At 41.3% G+C, this 23845-nt stretch overlaps 1 protein-coding gene across 2 annotated transcripts in view; it reads left to right on the top strand.

The window, feature by feature from the left end:
* The first annotated feature begins 18510 nt into the window (after positions 1-18510).
* LOC140729664 (uncharacterized) overlaps positions 18511-23845 on the top strand; it is a 33010-nt gene continuing 27675 nt past the window's right edge. The window contains exon 1 of one of the 2 annotated variants that reach the window (XM_073049701.1): positions 18511-18700. The gene's annotated coding sequence lies outside the window, so the exon portion shown is untranslated. The remainder of the gene's footprint in view (positions 18701-23845) is intronic. The other variant, XM_073049700.1, reaches the window with a different exon arrangement.

Raw genomic sequence — 23845 nt, 5'->3', positions numbered from 1 at the left:
GCACAGGTAGCAATCCTGACAGTAGTGCCCTGCAGGTCCTGCTTTTCAGCTTCCTACCCAACTCCCTGAATTCTCTCTTCAGGACTATCTCCCTTTTTTTACCTATGTCATTGGTACCAATGTGTACCAAGACTTCTGGCTATTCACCTCTCCCTTCAGCACCCGATCCATGACATCCCGTACCCTGGCACTTGGGAGGCAGCACACCATGCGGGTATCCCTATCAGGCTGACAGAACCTCCTGTCTGTTCCTGTCACTATGGAATCCCCTATGACTACCGCATTCCTCATCTTCTCTCCCTTCTGCACTACGGAACCAGGCTCAGTGGTTGTGGCTCAACCTGATCACCGTGGTTGTCCTCTGTCAGGTCACCCACCTCAACAGCATCCAAAATGAGATAACGATTACTGTGGGGAATGGTCATAGGGGTGCTCTCTACTATCTGGGCTCTTCCCATCCCTTCTCTGATAGTCACTCACTTATCTTACTCCTGCATCATCCGGTTGACTAACTCCTTGTAACTCCTATCTATCTCCTGCTCACTTTCCCTAATAAACTGTAGGTCATCAAGCCATAGCTCCAGATCTCTGACACGGTCTCTCAGGAGCTGCATCTCGGTGCACCTGGCACAGATGTGGCCATTTGGGAGACTGGAAGATTCCCAAGATTCCCACATCTGACACCCGGAGCAAAGTACTAACCCTACATGATGCAATGGTGGAGCAGGCTCAATGGGCTAAATGGCCTAATTCTGTTCCTATGTCTTACGGTCTTGCTGTGTAACCTAATGTTGTCTGAATAAAACTTCAGGTTACAGTACTGATTATTTAAGTATTGCTGTGCTATTGACCTTTTTTTGTAAAAAAAAAGCTTAGCACAAACTTGTATTTTGTAGTACTTTTTGCCCTACAGACATTTGAACAGTGGTAAAAGGTTTAAGTATAAAGTTACATTTCAAAAATTCTTTGCCTGTCTTGTATTGAATACCAAGATAATACTGTACAAAAGAATAATCCCTCACTTTGTATCAAGAATATTTTTCTTAACACAATTTATCTAATTGCTGGAAATGCCTATGCTTACATTTATCTGTGAAATACGGTGCCTTGAAAAAGTATTCTGCCCCCACAACTATTTTCACAGTTTACTGTCTCGTTTTCTAAATTTGAAAAATACTGAAGCGGGATTTGAGTTAATCTACAAAACATTGTGCATCATGTCAAATCAAAAGGAAAAAAATCAAAACCTGTCAACAATTTATGAAAAACTAAAAAACAAAATTGTGAGGCTGATGAAGTATTCAGCCTCTTTGTAAGTACTTTGCTAACTTTTCTCAGGTGCAATATACAGTATTACCTTTTCAACTCACCTGCTTTGTTGATGTAGAAAATTAGGGGATCACCTGTTCTCAATGAATTCATAAGAATAAATAACCCTCTGTTTGTAAGATCCAACAGTATGGTCGATTTTCAATAGACCAACCCAAAATGAATTTGAGAGCATTTTAGAAAGTCAGTAAAATTATAACAGAGAAGCACAAAGCTGGAGAAGGGTACAAGAACATCTCAAAGGCACTGAATATACTGTAGACTCAATGCACCAATATGGAAAAAGGGAAAAATCACGAAACCACAACTACAACTGGCTAGGTGAGGCTGCCTCCCTAAACTTAGTTCCTGGAGGAGTATGTCACCTAAACACTAACAGTCACTCTCAGTGGTTGCAGTTGGAGATGAAGTTCATAGCTCCACAATCTCTAAGGCCTTGCAAAAAATGGTATTTATGGAAGAGTGACAAGGAAGAAGCCCCGGCTTTAAAAAAGAACATATCCTTCCCCATAAAGGCTCTGCAAAGCATTATTTAGAAGATACTGTAAAGATGTGGAAGAAGGTCTTCTGATAAGATAAGTCTAAGTGGCACGTGCAGTATAAATCTAATACTACGCATCAGCCAGGTAGCACCATCCTACTATAAAGTATAGTGGAAGTTGTATCATGCTATGGTGATGCTTTTCAGCAACAGTCTGAAAACGTTGAGCAATTTTGCAAGGAGGAATGGCAAATCTTGCTCCATCATGTTGTGCAAAGCTAATAGAGACTTATCCAAAAAGACTACTGGCTATATTATGCACTGCAGCTGACTCATATCGCTTTATACCGCCAGATCATATTGTTTCCTAGCAACCTGGTAGCACAGGCTTTGCAGCCCGGTGGTTGGGGACCACTGGGCTATAATAGCTGCAAGAGGTGGTTTAACTAAGTACTGACGAATGTATATGAACACCTTTGAACTGCTGACATACAATTTTTGAAATTTTAGTTTTTCATGCTGCCTGTTTTTCCCTGTCATTTTGGGCTCTACTGTGGGGGTGGTGGGGGGGGGGGGGGGTGTGGAAAGAGTGCGTGAATCACAAATAAAAAAATCTTGGTTAAATAGGTCAAAATCCTTGGTTGTAATAGTTATTTATGTGAACAAAGGGTTGGGGGCTGAATATTTTTTACAAGGCACCAGATTTTCACAAGAAATTCAAAATGTGCTTGTTAAAGTGGTATACTTTATATGGGAGGTGGGGGAGAATGCAGTTTTACATGCCAGATTAGAATTACCAAAATATATTTGAAACAACACTTATCAACACAATGAAGATAGGAAATCAGATCTTGAATATATCATGGCCCTTCACCTTAGGCTGTATTCCATTTTCTTGCCTATTCCTTTTAACACTCATTTCCCCTATAGATATTTTGTTGTTGTGTAGTTCAACTCTGAATGTATTCAATATCTGTGCCTTCACAGCTCACTTGGGTTTCAAAGCTTCATATCCTCTGGGGAGGAAAAGTCATTTTACTCATTGGAGTTCAGAAGAATGAGGATGGATCTCATTTAAAATTATCAAATATTGAAAGGCCTAGATAGAGTGGACATGGAGAGGATGTATCCTATAGTCGGGGAGTCTAGGACCAGAAGGCTTAGTCTCAGAATAGAGGAATGTCCATATAGAACAGAGATGAGGAGGTATTTCTATAGCCAGTGGGTGCTTAGCAAGCAGGCTTCAATTACACCAGTGCTTAAGAAATACATGGTAACCTGCCTCAATGACTATCAGCAGCACTTAAATCCACAGAGATGAAGTGTTTTGAAAGTTTGGTGATTAAACATATCAACTCCTGCCTGAGAAACAGCTTGGATCAGCTCCAATTTGTCTACTATCGCAACAGGTCTGTGGCAGACGCCATTTCATTACCTCTTCACTCAACCCTAGAACATCTGCACAGCAAAGATGTATTTACCAGGATGCTCTTTATTGACTAAAGCTCTACATTAAATACCATCATCCCCTCAAAGCTAATTAATAAGCTTCAAGGCCTCAATACCTCCTTGGATCTTCAATTCCCTCATTTGCAGACCCCAGTCAGTTCAGATTGGCAACATCACCTCCATCAGGCACCTCCAATAGTGCCTGATCACCAGCAATAGGGGATTGCTGTGTTCTCTGCTTCACAGAGACATGGTTCACTTAAAACAGGCTAGATATGACAACTAGACTGAGGAACTTATAGATCCACCAGATAGACTGGACTGCAAATTTGAAGAGGGCATAAACTGGGGGTCTATGTTTCATGATAAACTCTTCATGATGCTTAGAAGTACTGGACTTGTTGCATTCTTGTTCCCCTGACCTGGAATATCTAATGATTAAGTGCCATCAATTTAACTTACTGAGAGAGTGATCCTGACCATAGTTTACATACTGCCTGAGGAATGACTTGCATCTGCTCCAATCTTCCTACTGTCACAAGAAGTCAAAGTTCAAAGTATTTATTAACTAAGTACGTATATGTCACCATATACATCTCTGAGATGCATTTTCTTTTGGGCATACACAGTAAATCCAAGAAACAGTGAGTACCAGGTGATAATAATCATAAAAAAGAGCAGCAATGGCTGGCTACATTGGAAAGATTGACATGTTTGATTTCTCAATTTGTAACTGGCTTGTGTATTCTGAGCTAATTGAACAGTATTTTGAAGCAAATGAAATAGCCAATGAGAAATGAGTACCAATTTTGCTGACTGCATTGGGTTTAAAGGCATTCAGTTTACTTTGAAGTTTAACTGCTCCAACCAAACCAGCAAAAATGAACTTTGCTGCTATTGTGAAAGTAATGCAGAAACACTTAGATCCAAAATCTTTGTTGATTACAGAATCCTTTAGGTTCCATTAAAAAAACAACAGAAAACATACAAAACTCATGGGCTCATAAACAGTGAGGACTTTGTGATAATAATCATAAATTTTTGAAAAGCAGAAATGGCTGGCCACAATGTTAAGATAGATGCATTGAATTGCATGGGTTATAACTGGATTTTGTATACTAAGTGAGTTCAGCTGTATTTTGAATGAAATGAAATAGCCAATGAAAAGAGAGTCTTAGTTTTGCTAAGTGTACTGGGTTTAAAGGCATACAGTGCTTAGAAGTTTAACTACTACAACTAAACCAGAAGAAACGAGATTTGCTGATATCATTAACATAATGTTGGAACATTTAGAACCAATACCATTATGGGTTGCAGAACGCTTTAGTTTTCATACGCAGAATCAAAAGGAAAGGGAGTCCATTTCAGTTTAACATGGCTGAATTCAAGAAATAATCTAAACATTGTTAGTTCTGTGATGGGCTTAATGATGCACTGAGAGATTGCCTAAGTTTGTGGAATCTTACAAGAACGCCTTCAAAAACAGCCCCTAACTGAAGCACAACTCACATTTAAAAGAGCGGTTGAAATTGCTGTATCCATAGAAACAGCTACCAGAGACGAAATTGAATTGCAGTCAGGAATTGAAAGTGAGGATGAAAAAAAAAATTGCAACATCTATACAGAAACTGGCCTGACTAAACAAATTGTGTTGCCATTGTGCTAGGTGATCAACTAAGCTAGACAAATGCATGTTTAAAGTTGAAACTTGCAGAAAATGCAACAAAGGAGAACACATACCAAGAGCATGGTCTGCACGGAGACAGGAAAAAGACAAAAATTCAAGTTGCAGTTTTGAAAAGAGCACTAATCTACATCTAGTTCATAAAAAAATATGATGAGACTGACACAGGACTGTGTAGCCTTAAGATTTACATTGTGAAAACTAACAATATGCAAGCAATATGGCTTACACCAGAAGCAAATGGCAAATTAATTAAAATTGATTTGGACACTGGTTTGGCTGTTTCAGATGTTCCACAATATGAGTTTGAATGACATTACAAAGATATTAAACTGAAGGCTGCAGATATCTGAAAAAGAACTTATATTGGAGAATAGATAACTCCTGTGGGAATCACATACATAACAGTGAAATACAACAACCAACAAGCCACATTGAGCTTGTATGTGGTAAAAACGGAAGGGCCAGCATTCTGGGGGCGTGATTGGCTGAGACAACTACAACTTGATTGGAGATCCACTGACAATTGGCATGCCGCATCTCCTCCAATAAAGTCAACTGAAAGCAAACTAAGAAAAGTACTGGATGATGCCACAACTGTCTCCATGCTGAACACCAAGAACTGTTGCCCAAAAGAGGACAAATAGGTGTTGGTGCCGACCTATCTGCCTTTGATTGGAAAGCATATTGGACCAAGGACCATACTACTCAGAGGAAGCATGGAAGTGACAAAAGCAGTGGTCCGACATCAAAAGTTTCTGTAGGCAACATATCTGAGAAAGCTTCTAATATGCTAATCAGGCAGTTAAATGCAAATTGTATCTTAGTTTTAAACTAGAGCTCAAGGAGCATCAGGAAAGTTGCAAGCATTCAGGTTTTTTGAGTTTAAAGAACCAGAATCTACTCAGTGTGCATTAAGGTTATTGCATGAACTTCAAGTGGGAGACAAAAAGCTGTTTGTTAAAGTAGATGCAAAGACCAAAGCCCAGCTGGATGAATGGACTACCAAAGAGAAAAAAAGTCAATGGAGATACGAAAACAGAGGATTCGTCAGATAATGTTGTGGATGTGGAAGCCAAAAGGAGAGATCAGAGAGAGTTAACTGCCGGTTAACTGTCAGCTAACTATTACTTGGATTGCACTACCTGTATGTACAATTTATATTTTCATTTATATTTATCATTATTATTGTTATGAGCAGAGAGACAACATCTGCCGGAAGTAAATTCCTTGTATGTGCATAGGTACTTGGCGATTAAAGTCTGATTCTGATTCTGATTCTGATAAAGGGAGCAATAGAAGGTTTAATAAGACAATACTCCAGTGAACTAAATGGACCTTCCCAAGATCAAGATGCACAAACTAGAAGAAGGAAAAGTAAGGAGAAGAAAGGTGTCCAGAGCTATCAGAACCACTTCCTGCAGTCTCAGAATCAACTTCTACAACCACCATGGAGAAGGCCCCAGACCAGAAATTGTTTTCACATCCACAAGTCACACCTGCCAAGTAGAGTGTTCCTCCTTGTCAGGAAAGATATTATCCCAAAAGAGTAAGAAACCATCCACAACAATGAAATATTTAGGCCTGAATGGGACTACTTAAAAATTTACTAGGCAGTGGGTGTCTTTATATTAGTTGTATTATGTAGTATACTGTGCATATAGTTGAGATGCATTTTCTATTCAGTTGGAGTTTACAGCTAAGCATGGAGGAGTGCTGTGTATTTAATATTTCAGTGGTATTTAAGTAATATTGTAAATACATTGAACATTCTTGATAGTTTAAATAATGCATTATAAGTTATATATATAAATACTTGAACTCCATACATTATCATGCTACCACATGACACGTACTCACCTTGCTTAAGGTGAACATGAAGTTAGACTCACATTTCAGACTCGAGTGTCTTCCATTAGTTTAATGTTTTGAAGTTACAAAACATAACAGTAGAACATAGAACAGCACAGGAACAGGTCCTTTGACCCAAATGTTGTGCCAAGCCAGATAAAAAGTAAATCAAAAACCCTCAAAAGCTAATTCCTCCATATCCATACAATGTCTGTATCCCCCTATCTTCCTCACATTCATGTGCCTATCTAAACATCTCTCAAAAGCCTCCAGTGTATTTGCCTTTATCACTGTAACAGGCAGCACATTCTAGGCATGCAGCATGCTCTGATACTCTCTGTCTACTCTGTTTATACCTCTCATAATCTTATACACCTCTATCAGAATTCCCCTCAACCTCCACCGCTCTAAAGAAAATAACCCAAGTTTGTCCAGCCTCTCATGATAGCACGTGCCCTCTAAACCAGGCTATATCCTGATAAACTTCTTCTTTACCCTCTGCAAAGCCTCAACATCTTTCCTATAGTCGGGCAACCAGAAATGTATGCAATACTCCATATGTAGCCTAACCAGCGTTTTCTCAAGTTACAACTAAAGTTTGAACTCAGTGCTGCAACTAATAAAAGTAAGCATTCCATAATGACCATATTGACCTGTGTAACCAATTTCTCTCTGCTCAGCTATACTGGTAAGGGTATTACCCTTAACAGTGTACTCTTTCATTGCATTAGCCCTACCAAGCTGCAGCACCTCACATTATCTGGGTTAAACTCCATCTGCCATTTCTCAGCCCACATTTGGAAATGATCTATATTGCGTTGTTTCCTTGCCAGTCTTCTACATAATCCACAATTCCACCAATTTTGGTGTCATCTGCAAACTTACTAGCCCTCCCATTTACATTTTCATCCAGTCTTTTAGTTACATCACAAACCGCAGAGGTCCCAGCAAAGATCCCTATGGAACACTGCAAATTTTAGACCTCCAGCTTGAATAAGTCTCTTCAACCACTACCCTCTGTCTTCTGTGCGCAAGCCAGTTCTGAATTTAAACAGCCGATTCACTGGAAACCCCATGCATATTAATCTTCTGGATTAGCCTCCCATGAGGGACTATGTTAGTTGCTTGGATGTGGAGAATGTGAGTGAGGTGCTTTATGAGTACCTTGCTTCAGTATTTACCAAGGGAAAGGACATGGAAGTCCAAGAGATCAGTGCTGAGTGTATAATTATGTTGGGGCATTTAGAGGTTAAGGAAGAAGTATCCACTACTTTCTGTAGGATTTTCTGTTCAAGGGAATTGATGTTTCCATACCAGGCCACGATGCAAGCAGTCAATATGCCCTCCACCACATAGCTAGAGAACTTTGTCAGTTTGAGATGTCATGTCAAATCTAATCAAAGTTCTAAGGAAGAAGAGGCACTGCCATGCTTTCTTCATAATTGCATTAATGTGCTGGAACCAGGACTGATTCTCTGAAGTGATAACACTGCGGAATTTAAAGTTGCTGACCCTCTGCAGCTCTGATTCTCCTCTGAAGACTGGCTCATGGACCCCCAGAAGTCAATAATCAGCTCCTTGTTCTTGCTAACATTGAGCGGGAGGTTGTTGTAGCAATACTCAGGCAGATTTTCATTTGGTTTCTATTTGCTGATTTTTCACCACCTTTTATTTGGCCAATGACAGTAGTGTCAACAGTAAACTTAAATATGGTTTTGCAACTGTGCTTAGCCTCACAGTCATGAGTATAATGTGGGTAGAGCAGGGGACTAAGCACACAGCCTTGAGCTGCACCAGTGTTGATGGAGATTGTGGAGGAGATGTTGCCTATCTGAACTAACTGGGGTCTGCAAATAAAGAAATCAAAGATCCAATTGTACAAGGAAGTATTGAGGCCAAGGTCTTGAAGCTTATTGATTAGTTTTGAAGGAATGATAGTATTGAATGCTGAGCTGTAATCAATAAAGAGCATGCTGATGTATGCGTCTGTGTTGTCTATTTGTTCCAGGGTTGATTGAAGAGCCAATGAAATGGCATCTGCTGTGGACCTGTTAACACAGTAGACAAATTGCTTAGGAGCTTAGGAGAATGATTCTTTGTTTGCATCTTCGGAAACAATTCTATTTCTATCTTTAATATCTCAATTTTTTTCCTTTCTTTTGAAGACAGTGACATGGAGTTACATGCTGACTTTGGTTCTTTGCGGGAATGGGACAGGCTCTTGGGGTCTCATGACTGACCGCTATTTGATATGCCAAGGACGCAGCCTAGAAGACTAATGCGCCTATAGGGTTGCAGAATTTCGGACTGGAGGTCGGTGCCACCAAAGAAAATTGGTGTGTCGTGGGAGACGGAAGATCAACAGCAGCAAGCTGGTTGCTGGTTGTGTGCCTAGAGTCCCAAGTTCTTTGGACACAGAGCTCAGAAGAAGCGACATAACAGATTTTAACATTGTAAATCAGTGAGTTGTTTGTTATGTCTCCCCTCCCGCTGTGAAACAGGGATGCCTCTTTTTCCCTTATTGGGGAGAGAGAGAGCCTGTAGTATGTCAAATTACAGGGTGAACGAGTAGTCTTTGGGGTACTGCAAGTCTGTGTCTTTATTGATGCATGTTTGAGTGCTCGGTGGGGGGTGCTGATGTTTCTTTTTGCTGCTGGGGGCTCATCGCTTTGCTGCTGTTTATGCGTAGGTGGGTGGAGTTGGGGGGACTTTGGGGTTCTAATATTTAACTGTGATTCATTCTTTGGGGTTCTCCTCTGTTTTTGTGGATGTTTGTGAAGAAAAAGAATTTCAGGATGTATATTGTATACATTCCTCTGACATTAAATGTACTTTTGAAACCTTTCAATTGAGAGTGGATCCAAGTCACTTCTCAGGTAGGAATTGATATGTTTCATCACCAACCTCTCAAAGTACTTCATCACAGTGGATGTAAGTGCTATTGGATGATAGTCATTGAGGCAGGTTACGACATTCTTCTTAGGCACTGGTATAATTGAAGCCTGCTTAAAGCAGGTGGGTACCACAGACTGTCAAAGTGAGGGGTTAAAGATATCGGTGAACACTCCAGTCAGTTGATTAGCACAGTCTTTATTTATTACTCAGTTAGGTACCTCATCTGGACCGGATGTTTTCCATGGATTCACCCTCCTAAAGGATGCTTTCATGTCAGACTCAGTCACAGAAATCACAGGGTCATCGGGACCTTTAGGTGTTTGTAAAGGCTTCTTCTTTTTTTGAAGGTCAAAGCGAGGCCTTGTCTTCTAGAGTACTGTGCAAAAGTCCTGGGCGCATGTGAAGTGAAAGATGCTTTCAAACATAACAAAATAAAAAGTTTCTAAATATCAAAAGGTTTACTATAAAGAGCAGTAAACAGTAAAAACTAAATCAAATCTATATTCGGTGTGACCACACTTTGACTTTAAACTGCATCAATTCTCTTAGGTACACTGTCATGGAATTTTATTAGAAAATCGGCTGCTAGGTTGTTCTAAGCTTCTTGGAGAACTTGCCACAAATTACATGACATTTCGTGACATATGCCAGTAATATTAAACCTGATTCTGATTTCAACTTTGGCTGCTCGCTTGCTTCTGTCTCACCAGGAAATCCGTGGCAGTCTCGATGACACTGAGATCAGGGCTCTGTGGAGTCCATACTATCTGAAACCTTACAGAAAAATCTAGGGTGCCTATGACTTTTGCACAGTACTGTATGTCATTCAGTTTCACTTTGGAAGAGTTAATCGCATTCAAGCTCTGCCACAGCTATGGAGCATCCTTCAGTGATTCAAGTTGGATCCAGAATTGCCACTTCACATGTGAGGTGGCTTTCCAGAGATCGTACTTGAACCTCTCGAATCTTACTTTGTCGCCAGACCTGAATGCACTACTCAGGCCAATAGCAGACTGCAGTTCTCATTATTCATCCAGGGCTTCTGGTTGGGGAAGACTCTGGATGATTTTGTGGGAACACACTTGTCTATGACTGTTTTTATAAAGTCTGTGACAACCATGGTGTAGTCATTCAGATCATCTGATGAGTCCTTGAACATGTTCCAGTCCACCAACTTGAAGCAATATTATCGCCACTCCCCCACCTCCCATGACAAGCTCTTTGTTGTCCTTATCTCTGGATAGTGGTTTCTGCCTCTATGCAGGGAGGAGGAGGACAGCAATGTGATCAGATTTGTGGTCTAGATATGTAATGGTAGTCAACAGCAGATGGCATGTCGTTGACTCTTCACTCAGCTCTGGAACATGTTGACAGTGAAAATACATACATCAGAATGCTCTTCATTGACTACAGCTACATATTTAACACTATCATCCCCTCAAAACTAATTAATAAACTCCAAGACTTAGGCTTCAGTACCTCCTTAGGCAACTAGATCCTCAATTTCCTCACTTGCAGACACCAGTTAGTTCGGTTTGGTAACAATATCTCCTCCACAATCTCCATCAGCTCAGGTGCACCACAAGGCTGTGTGCTCAGCCCCTTGCTCTACGTGCTTTATACTTATGACTATGAGGCAAAGCACAGCTTCAATGCCATATTTATGTTTGCTGATGACACTATCATTGTTGACTGAATCAAAAGTGGTAATGAACATACAGGAGGGAGATTATTCAGCTTGACTTTCAGTGTCACAACAACAACCCCTCACTTAATGTGGTTGATTATTGACTACAGGAAGAGGAAACCAGAAGTCCACGAGAAAGTCTTCATTGGGGGAATAAGAGGTGGAGAAGATCAGCAACTTAAAATTCCTTGGCATTATCATTTCAGAGATTCTCTTCCTGGGTCCATCACGTAAGTGGTCTTACGAAGAAAGCATGGCAATGCCTCTACTTCATTAAAGGTTTTCAAAGATTTGGCTTGTCATCTAAAGTTTTGACAAATTTCTATAGATGTGCAGTGGAGGGTATACTGACTCATCACATTATGACCTGGTATAGAAGCAGCAATGCCTTTGAATGGAAAAACCTACAACAAGTAGTGTATATCGCCCAGCACATCACGGGCAAAGCCCTCCCCTCCATTGAGCACTGTTGCAGGAAACCAGTAACCATCATCAGAGACCACCACTATCCAGGCCAAGCTTTCTTCTCACTGCTGTCATCAGGAAGGAGGTACAATACATCAGGACCCACACCGCCAGGTTTAGGAACAATTATTATCTCTCAGCTGTCAGGCTCTTGTCTTGAGGGGATAACTTCACTCGCCCCAATTACTGAACTGATCCTACAAACTATAGACTCACTTTCAGTGACTCATGTTCTGGGTATTTTTTGCTCATTTGTTCATTTTTATTCTCTTTGTATTCTGTAGTTTGTTGTCTTTTGCACATTGGTTGTCCATCCATCTTGTTGTGTGCAGTTTTTCATTGATTTTTTTTGTGTTTCCCAGTATTTACTGCAAATGCCCCAAAGGAAACGAATCTCAGAGTTGTATGTGGTGACATATATGTACTTTGATAATAATTTTCTCTGAACTTTTTGAACTTTAACTCTTATTTTAGAAATCACTCATCTCTACTGTCTGGATTTTCATGCTTCGTAACAAATAGACTTTTGATTAATGTTGATTGTTCTTTACATTACAGAGACCAAGCATAATCTACAATCTCACATAATGAAGTTTGTCCCAAACCCACAAACAGTATCCCTCTTCCTCATAATTGTCAGAAACTGAACGAAGGTATTTACAATCAGGGTGTCGTATTTGAGGTTGAGGAGGATGAGCTTTAGACCTCATATGGTCATGACTCAGATTGACTAGCTCTACTGACCTAATATTTCCCAATTCTGCCCTGGACATGGGTAATCTGCATTGAAAACTTCCCTTTTAGCCTTAGTAAATGCTAGTGGATTCCACCCATTTCTGCACCCTTACTACAGAAATCTCATCATCAAAATTCCTAACTTAATTTAAGTATTATCTGCCTATCCACTTTACTTGCTGACCTGCACTGACTCCCTCCTTAAATAATATCAATTTTTAAGTAGTCCTTGTTTTCAAAGATGATTTTCGTACCCTTCCCCCTTTCTTTGTTATCACCTCCAAATCAAAATAGGAACAGAAAATGCTGGAAACACTCAGCAAGTCAGGCAGCATTGGTGGAAAAATAAAAGTTAATACTTAATTTCAAAGACCCTTTATCAGATTTAATCAATTCTTTAACTCTGAGCCCTTGAGCACTACACCATAAGTGATCATCTTCAACTAACAAGGCTTTGCAATTCCCTGCCTTAACCTGCTTGCCTCTCACTTCATGAAACTTTATAGATTTTAGCCCTTTGCCTAAACATCTGGTCTTTTGCTGGAATGTTGCTTTTTGTGGCTTAGCATAAAATGAATTAATACTCCAATAACATGTCCAAGAACATTTTGTATGTGAAGGGTACTACGTTTTGCCAATATACTTGTAGGTAAAAATATCTTGGTTTAAGTTCTGCCTATATGATCCATCTTGAATGTCATTATGGTGAAAGTTCAATTTAGAGCACTGATGACAAATGGACTGAAAGCTGAGGTTTAGTTAGCTGACCAAAAAAGACGATAATCAGAAGATTAATGACAGTAAAGGCCAGAATATAGAATATTGAAAGTGTGTCTTGCAAGTATATTGTCTGTAGCTGTGATAAAGACACTGTGTAATACAAAAATAAGAATTGTCCAATTGAGCTTTCAGGCTATAATGTAGAATTTCTCAGTGATTGCATATTTTAATGCACTTATATAGTCTGTGAACTATAGACTATATTGTTACCCCCCTCCTACCCCTCCTCACAGCCCCCCACCCTGCTCTCATGACTACACCCCTCCCCCACCTGAAACCACCACGGTGGGCTTCACAGCTGAACAGGTAAGAAGACAGCTGAAACGTCTCCACCCAAGCAAGGCTGCAGGCCCGGATGGTGTCAGCCCCAGGGTGCTCGAAGCCTGTGCCCCCCAGCTATGTGGAGTACTTCACCAGGTCTTCAACCTGAGCCTGAGTCTCCAGAGGGTTCCTGTTCTGTAGAAGATGTCCTGCCTCGTTCCTGTACCGAAGACGCCGCACCTCAGTGGCTCCAATGACTACAGACTGGTGGCATTGACCTCCCACATCATGAAGACCCTGGACAGACTTGTTCTAGAACAGCTCTGGCCTATGGTTAGGCCACACCTAGAACCCCTCCAGTTCACCTACCAGCCCTGACTAGGAATTGAGGATGCCATCGTCTACCTGCTAAACCATGTCTACGCCCACCTGGACAAGCCGGTGAGCACTGTGAGGGTCATGTTTTTTGACTTCTCCAGTGTGTTCAACACCATCCGCCCTGCTCTGCTGGGTGAGAAGCTGACAGTGATGCAGGTGGATGCTTCCCTGGTGTCATGGATTATTGATTACCTGACTGGCAGACCACAGTACGTGCACTTGCAACACTGTGTGTCAGACAGAGTGGTCAGCAGCACTGGGGCTCCACAGGGGACTGTCCTGTCTCCCTTTCTCTTCACCATCTACACCTCAGACTACAACTACTGCACAGAGTCTGGCCATCTTCAGAAATTTTCTGATGACTCTGCCATAGTTGGATGCATCAGCAAGGGAGATGAGGCTGAGTACAGGGCTATGGTGGGAAACTTTGTCACATGGTGTGAGCAGAATCATCTGCAGCTGGGGCAGCAGACACCAACAGAATCAACAAACTCATTCGTAAGGCCAGCGATGTTGTGGGGGTGGAACTGGACTCTCTGATGGTGGTGTCTGATAAGAGGATACTGTCCAAGTTGCATGCCATCTTGGACAATGTGTCTCATCCACTCCATAATGTACTGGTTAGGCACAGGAGCATGTTCAGCCAGAGACTCATTCCACCAAGATGCAACACTGAGTGTCATAGGAAGTCATTCCTGCCCGTGGCCATCAAACTGCTGGTCCTGGACTTATTTCCACTTGGAATAATTTACTTATTATTATTTAATTATTTACAGTTTTATATTGCTATATTTCTACACTATTCTTGGTTGGCGCTACTGTAACGAAACCCAATTTCCCTCGGGATCAATAAAGTATGTCTGTCTGTCTGTAAATAAAGTAGGGATAATGCAGGATCAGGTGATATGCTGTAGCTGCATGATGTGGCAGCTGGTGGACCCCATTGTGGTTCCTGGTGACCACATCTACGGCAAGTGTTGGCTGCTTGAGAAACTCAGGCTCAAAGTTGATGACCTTGAATCTGAGCTTCAAACACTGTGGCACATCAGGGAAGGGAAGTTACCTGGTAGTCACACCCATTAGATTAGCTGTCTCAAATTCGGTCTGTGGTCAGGGACAAGAGGGTGTGACTGTGAGTGAGGCGGGTAGTGGGATCCAAGAGACGGTGCTGGAAGAGCCTCAGTTCTTGAGGTTGTCCAACAGGTCTGAGATTCTTGTTCCCTGTGTGGATGAGAGTGGGGGCTGTACAAAGGATGAACAAGTTAACTATGGAACAGTAGTTCAGGGAGCCATTCAAGAGGGGGGAGAAAAGAGAAATACAGTGGTAATTGGTGATCATCAGGGCAATAGACAGAGTTCTCTGTTGTGCGGATTGAGCTGTGTTGCATGTCTGGTGCCTGGGTTTGGGCATCTTATTTGATTTGCAGTGGGAGGGGAAAGACCCAGTTGTTGTGGTACATGTGGGTACCAACGACATAGTTAGAACGAGGAAAGGTTCTGCTGAGGGAATTTGAACAGCTGGGGACTAAATTAAAAAACAGAACCAAAAAAGTAGCAATCTCTAGATTACTACCTGAGCCATGTGCAAATTGGCACAGGGTCAAGAAGATTAGAGAGTTAAATGCATGGCTCAAATATTGGTGTAGGAGAAGTGGGTTTGAATTCATGGGAAATTTGCACCAGTATTGGAAAAGGAGGGAGCGATACCAATGGGACGGGCTCCACCTGAACTATGATGTGATCTGGATCCTCGCAAATCGCATAACTATGGCTGTGGATAGGGCTTTAAACTAAATAGTAGGGGGGTGGGTTCAACAGATTGGAGAAGTATGGATAAAGTAAAAAAGAAAAGTGTGGATAAAGATAAAGCAAAAAGAGAAAAGAAAGAGTGGCATGAAGAAAAGTCAAGTGTAAAAGAGTTAAAGATCTCAAGATTTTAAAAGCACAATGTGTGTAAGGGCACTTTATTTGAAGGTCCATAGTATTCAAAAGAAGGTCAGTGAACTTCTGGCACAAATCAGTACAAAGGGGTATGATTTAGTCACCGTTACAGAAAAGTGGTTGCAGGGTGGAGAGGATTGGGAATTAAATATTTGAGGATATCAGGTAATACGGAAGGATAGGCAGAAGGGTAAGGGAGATGGGGAAGTGCTCTTAATTAAAGATGAGATCAAGGTGATAGTGAGAGATGATATGAGATCTAAGGAGCAGAATGTTGAATCCATCTGGGCAGAGATTAAGAATAATAAGGGGATAAAATCACTGGTGGGAGTTGTCTATCGACCACCAAATAATAATACTACAGTGGCACAGGCAATAAACAGAGAAATATTTGAGGCATGTAAGAATGGAACCGCAGTTATCATGGGGAATTTTAACTTGCACATAGATTGGGTGAATCAAGTTGGTCAAGGCAGTCTGAGGACGACTTCATAGATTGCATCCATGATGGCTTTCTTGAACAGCATGTTACTGAGCCTACAAGGGAATGTGCTTTCTTAGATCTGGTCCTGTGCAATGAGACAGGTAAAATTAAATATCTCGTAGTCAGGGATCCTCTTGGAAAGAGTGATCACAGTATGACTGAGCTTTCCGTACAAATGGAGGATGCAATAGTTCAATCAAAAATCTATTATGCCTAAACAATGAAGACTACAATGGGAAGATTTAGCTAGACTGGAACACAGGATATATGTTGGGACAGTTAAGGAACAGTGGAAGACTTTCAAAGAGATTTATCACAGTGCTCAACAAAACTATATTCCAGTTAAAAAGCAAGGACAATAAGGGTGGGGAAAGTCAGCCTTGGAGGTGATGCAGAGGAGGTTCACCAGGTTGGTTCCAGAGGATGAAGGGTTTAGACGATGAGGAGAATGAGTCGCTTGGGACTGAACTCGCTGGAATTCAGAAGAATGAGAAGAGATCTTATAGAAACATATAAAATAATGAAAGGGATAGATACGACAGAGGCAGGGAAGTTGTTTCCACTAGTGGGTCAGTCTAGAACTAGGGGACATAACCTCAAGATTAGGGGGAGTAGATTTAGGATGGAGCTGAGGAGGAACTGCTTTTCCCAGAGAGTGGTGAATCTGTGGAATTCTCTGCCCAATGAAATAGTAGAGGCTACATCAATAAATATATTTAAGACAATGTTGGATAGATTTTTGCATAGTAGGGGAATTAAGGTTTACGGGGAAAAGGCAGGTAGGTGGAAATGAGTCCATGACCAGATCAGCTATGATCTTATTGAATGGCACATTTGGCTTGACGGGCCAGATGGCCTACTCCTGCTCCTATTTCTTATGTTCTTATGAAATAACTGTCAACAATAAATTGATAAAACTTGACTATATTCCATGCAAAAATGAAAGATTGCAAGTTTTGTATACCCCAACATCAATTAAATGAGAAACAGTTTTTGTTGTACTTTCTCTTCCTCCTCTCAATTTGTACATTGATTACAATTCTGACCTCCTTCCAGGTGCATGACACATCTTTACCACACAACCCCAACCCCCATTGACTTTGATGACAACCAATTAAGGATGAAAAACTGTAGCTGCTCTTGTTGAAGTTGTGTACCTAGTTTGTCCTGACCTGTGATTTGTAGTCAAACATGGGGTAAACGTGTTCACCGTGAGGTATATTAGTTGCTTATATTTCTTTATAGAATTTGGACATCATTACAATTTTTTTGTCCATTTAATTGCTCCAAGGAAAGTTAAATTTCCACCATAATTTTGCAGGGTATATATAAACTGTGTGATTAAAGCATACTTTGTTCATCAGTGAATCTGTAAAACTTTTACAAATTTGCAGTTGCAGGATTACTTTTATTAAAATTTAAACTCAAGGATGTACCAAAACTTCTGCTTAACTGAGGTTAAAAAACCACAAAATAAATCTACATACGCTAGAAATTAGAAATAAAAAAAATAGCAAATACTCAACTGGTCGAACAGTATGGGTGGAGATAGATACAGAATTAATGATTCAGATCAATGTCCCCTCTCCTTTGTCAAGATACCAAAAGTCATGTGAGTACACTGTGTTTATCTTCATTACAAAACTCCCACCTCTGGATAGGAGTCTGATTACAAACTGAGGATCATTTGTTCCGAACACCCAAGTTTAGTACACTAAAATGGGAGAAAGGTGAGTAAATAGTTGATTTGCTCGGAAGGCGTGTTTGTGCCCATGGATTGTGGAAGGAGAAGGAGTAAAAAGAAGGTCCCGCATGGGAGGTGAGTCATGGTGAGGTAGTAAACTGGATTAGTCATTGGCTCAATGGGAGAAGTCAGAGAGTGATAGAGGGACTAGGCAGGAAAATGGTTCGGCACAGCCAGTAAGAGCCAAAAGGCCTGTTTCTGTGCTTTAATGTTCGATGGTTCTATGGTAACAAAGAAAGAATGGCTAACCGTTTGGAATGAAACATGAGTTGCAAAGCTGCTTTCACGACGTGGTTGTGCTGCGCAGATTTGCCCACAGCCGATCAGCTCTGGCAACCTGCCCCCGGACGCTAGGGACTGACGCGCTGCCATGGAGACCACGCCACCGCGTCCCTCCGAGCCTCTGCTCGGCCTTGATTGGTAGATTCGGCGCCTGGCGCGGTGGATTCTGGGTAGCGGCCGGGCCCGGGAGGAGGCCGAGTTAGCGGCGGGCGGGAGGTTTAAGGCTGCCGAGGCACAAACCGATGCGAGTAAAGGTAAAGACGTGACCTGGCGGTGGGATGGGAGGGTAGTGAGTCCGCCGTGTTTTGGGTTAATGGCAGCGACACTTTGCAGAAGTGCCGATCCCACAGGACCAAGTTCAGTAGCTCTGCACGGCCCACACTGTGTAAAAGGAGGGTCCTTTGCAAAATAAAATTGTAGTAAGTAATGTGGGAAAGGGTTCTACAGGACAACTGAGTGCAACTCATTCGTCCTGTAGTGGATGGGCTATTAGTCCGTAAAGGCGATGTAAAGAGAAATAAGCATAATTTTGTTTATCAACTTGACAGGTTAACTGTTTGATCTTTATTTTAGAATTTCACCATCTGTCGTTGTTTTCCCATCTTTTGAGTTTGCTACATACAATGAAACAACTTTTGACATGCTGAATCAGGAGGGGAAACCCACTGATTTCATGATTAAATGGTTCAAAGGCTTGGCTATCAGTTAATCGATGTTTTGTTGTCAGTTGTTCTTCCATTACATATTTGTTCCAAGGCTTGAAAGAGAACAATTTAATTCATTGAAGTTATTAATGCAGTAAAAATTCGCCATTTCCATTACAACAGGATTTAACAACAAAGCACGAGATGATAAACAATACTAAGATAGGACCTTTGACTCACTGAATCAAGGACCTGTTTACACTAACATACAATAATCCCGTTGTAATTTTCCCACATTCCCATCAACTTTTCCTATCAGATACTACCACCCACCTATACACTAGGGGCAATTTACAACAACCAGCTTGCACACCTTTGGGAAGTGAAGGAAACTGGACCTCCCAGCGGAGAGTCACATGGTTAAAGTACAAGTACAATTACCACAAAAAGAGCGCAGGAGGTTAGAATTGTATCTGGTTGCTAGAGCAATGAGGATTCGGTTCTGCCAGCTGTCTTATCAGTTGCTAACTGTACATGATGAGATGTTTAGAAAAATGAATACTGAAGTAATAAATTTAGGAGGGTGTTACAGAGCTTGGTGTTAAAAAGATACAGGAGTCATTGCTGGAATGCATTAAAATTTGGAAAACACTAGGGGCCATAACTAGAGGAGTGTGTCAGTTCGAATACAGAGAAGGGGAGGGGGTGAGGTCACGTAGGGTCTTAAATGCAAGAACAGGCTTTGTTAGAGTAGAAGTGAATGTACAAAACTGATGAGGGAATGGGATCACGCAAACACGAGGAAATCTGCAGATGCTGGAAATTCAAGCAACACACGCAAAATGCTGGTGGAACGCAGCAGACCAGGCAGCATCTATAGGAAGAGATACAGTCGATGTTTCGGGCCGAGACCTTTCGTCAGGGCTAATTGATAGAAGAGATAGTAAGAGATTTGAGGGGGGGGGGGAGATCCGAAATGATAGAAGTCAGGAGGGGGCGGGATGAAGCTTAAGAGCTGGAAAGTTGATTGGCAAAAGTGATACAGAGCTGGAGAAGGGAGAGAATCATGGGACGGGAGGCCTAGGGAGAAAGAAAGGGGGAGGGGAGCACCAAAGGAAGATGGAGAGCAGGCAAGGAGTGATTGTGAGAGGGACAGAGAGAGAAAAAAGAGAGAAAAGAAAAAAGGGGAAAATAATAAACAAACAAACAAACAAACATAAATAAATAAATAAATAAATAAGGGATGGGGTACGAAGGGGAGGGGGGCATTAACGGAAGTTAGCGAAATCAATGTTCATGCCATCAGGTTGGAGGCTACCCAGACGATATATAAGGTGTTGTTCCTCCAACCTGAGTTTGGATTTATTTTGACAGTAGAGGAGGCCATGGATAGACATATCAGAATGGGAATGGGATGTGGAATTAAAATGTATGACCACTGGGAGGTCCTGCTTTCTCTGGTGGACAGAGCATAGGTGTTCGGTGAAACAGTCTCCCAGTCTGTGTTGGGTCTCACCGATATATAGAAGGCCGCACCAGACTGTCTGGGGCCCTGAATAGTGGTGAGGGAGCAAGTGTACAGGCAGGTGTAGCACTTGTTCCGCTTACAAGGATAAGTGTCGTGAGGGAGATCGGTGGGAAGGGATGGGGGGGACGAATGGACAAGGGAGTCGCGTAGTTCTGTCCCCCACTCTTTCTGCTTTCTGCAGGGATCACTCCCTCCACGCCTCCCTTGTCCATTCGTCCATTCAGCTTTCCTAAGGGCAAAGGAAATAGTCACGTTAGACACTGTACTCAAACATTATGATCCACATCATCCAATGCAGCTTACCTGTGATGCCTCACCTTATGGTCTAGGTGCAGTCATGCCACATGTAATGAATGATGGAAGTGAACACCCCCATAGCCTTTGCATCATATTCCCCTACTGCTGCAGAGAAATATTATGAACAGATTAACAGAGGCCTTGAGTTTGGTTTGGGGTGTTAAATGTTTCAACCAGTACCTGTACAGGAGAGAGGTTATCTTCATCAACCACTGGTGCCCATTTTCACTCCACAGAATGGTGTTCCACTAACAGCAGCACAATTGCAGTGATGGGCTGTGTTTCTCAGAGGACACAATTACAAAGTCAAATTCAAAAGAATAGCTAATGAAAATGCTGATGGATTGTCCTGTTTACTCTTGGAAAAGGCATTGCCTCAGAAATTGATAAAAGAGGATAAAGTACATCATTCCTTTTGATAAATTCTCCCTAACGCAAATTGAATCTCTTTACATTACGGTGGTGATGATCCAAAAGAAAACCAGAAAAGACCCCACACTGTCTCAGGTCTACATGGCTACCGAAAATAGCCGGGATGCGCTGCAGAAATTCCAGTTCCTTATTTTTACCAGCCCCAGGAAGAACTTGGTCTTGACGGGTTTGCCTTAAATGAGGATTGAAAATTGTTGTACCATCCAAGCTGAGAGCTAAAGTGTTAGAGGAGCTAGGCATAGTGAAAATGAAAGCGTTGGCTCAGAAATAAGATCAGCCATGAATGAATGGCGGAACAGACTCGATAGGCCAAATGGCCAAATTCTGCTCCTATGTTTTATAGTCTTATGGAATCTCTATCTATCTGGGATAGATCAGCAGATCCAGCAGCTTGCCATGAACTGTTCGGGATGCCAAGAGTATTGCCTCTCCATCCCTGTTAATGGCCTGCATTGCCTTGGCAAGGGATTCCTGTGGATTTTGGCAGACCATTCAGGACTACTCCTGCAGTCCCAGAGTTATCGCCTACAACCACCGTGGAGGAGGCCCTGGAACCAGAGATTGTTTCACAGCCACAATTCTCACCTGCCAAACAGTGTAACTTCCCCTACCCCCATCCAGAAAGAAACCAACAAGAGTAGGAAATCCTCCACACCGATGAAATCTTTAGGCCTGAATTGGACAATTTAAAATTTACTGTGCTGTGGATGTCTATATAGTAGTTGTGTTATGTAATTTACTGTGTGTGCACGTGTGTATATCTCGTCATTTTATATATATATGTGTGTGTGTGTGTGTGTGTATATATATGTATATGATGACTAGAGAGCAATACATTAATTCTATACTGAATTGGAGTTTATAGCTAAGCAGGGAAGAGAGTTATGTATTTCATATTTCAGTAGTATTTGAGCAATATTGTAAATATATTGTTTGATTACGTGGTCTTTGTTTGCTTAGGGGTTCCCAACCTAATGGTATTGGTCCATGGCATAAAAAAAGTTGGAACCCCTGCTTTACATAAATCATTATGTGTTATATGTAAAAAGTACATGAATGGCTTATGTCAATACATCATATATGAGCACCTCACTAAAGAAAACCTGTAGACAAAACGTGTCCTGGCTCTCGCGTTTTCTATTCGCTTAGTTTCTGGAATTACAAAAGACAACAGTTCTAGGCTTCTGGAAGGTGCTGGCTGACCACTCTCCATTGCACATCAATGGTTCTGCTGTGGCGAGAATGAGGAGCACTAAGTTCTTTGGTGTGCCCATAATGGACAATCTGGCCTGGATTTGTAACACTTCCTTATTAGTCCAGAAGGCACAACAGTGCCTTCACTTTCTGAGGAGACTGAGGCGTGCAAGGCTTCCTGCCCCATTCTAACAACTTTCTATGGGAGCACCATCGAGAGTGACCTGTCTGGCTGCATCATTGTGTGGTAGGGAAGCTGCAGTGCATTGGACAACAAGACCATACAGAGGTTTGTAAAAACTACCGAGAAGGATAACCAGGGGTTCCCTCCCACTATTTGTAACATTTATTGGGAGTGTTGTTTACAAGGAGCCCGAAGCATTGTTTAGGATACCTACCACGTATTCCACAATCTCTTTGACCCTCTACAGTCAGGAAGGAGGTACAGGAGAATCAGGATTAGGACTACCAGACTGGGTAACTGCATCTTTCCTCAGGCTGTGAAACTAATGAATGCACTGCCTCCACTGAGGCCTTGTCACTAAGGCAGTGACCTGTTTATTGTACATTTATCATATTACAACACATAAACATGCATTTTGAATTATATATTATTAACTTATTTGTAGTAATATTTTGTTTATGTGCTGTATATGATAAATGTATTGTAGGTGCACTGTGGTCCGAGGAACATTGTTTCATTTGATTGTATATATGTACAGTCAGGTAAAAGGGATACAGGTAAAAATTATCATTTGGTAAATATTCAATTTCATTGAAATGAAAATAGATCTTGCTGAGATAAAGTGGAATCAAAGATTGAATATTTTTAAAATGCAGATTCTGGAGACATAAAGAAAATCATAAAAGGTTAGAAATGCTTGGCAGATCATTTTGTGGAAAGACAGCAGAATTAATGTACAAGGTAAAAAGGTTCTTCAGGACTGGGAGAATGAGAAAATAAATTAGCTTTAAATTGCAGAGAGGTTTGGAAAAGGATGCTGTCATAAAGAGGAATAGGTTTATTGATGAGGATTGAAGATAATACCTTTTGTTTTCCCAGAATGCAGATGGACAAATTTTCTGCTTTTCTGATAAGATTGAGACAGCAAGAGGTTGAATGAGATCCTTCGTAAATATATAACATTTGAATAGAGTGAAATCAGAGAGTTCAATACAGATTTTCTGAGGAATAGGTGAATATGGGCCCTCAACTCTTGAATTAGTTTCAAGATTTATTGCAAACAATTATTTTAATTGCTTTGTTAACAAATAAGTTGGTTAGGATGTGCATACCTTATTTG

This window comes from Hemitrygon akajei, chromosome 6 (assembly GCF_048418815.1).
Source record: "Hemitrygon akajei chromosome 6, sHemAka1.3, whole genome shotgun sequence".
Taxonomy (NCBI): domain Eukaryota; kingdom Metazoa; phylum Chordata; class Chondrichthyes; order Myliobatiformes; family Dasyatidae; genus Hemitrygon; species Hemitrygon akajei.
This window is presented reverse-complemented; position numbering and strand designations above follow the sequence as displayed.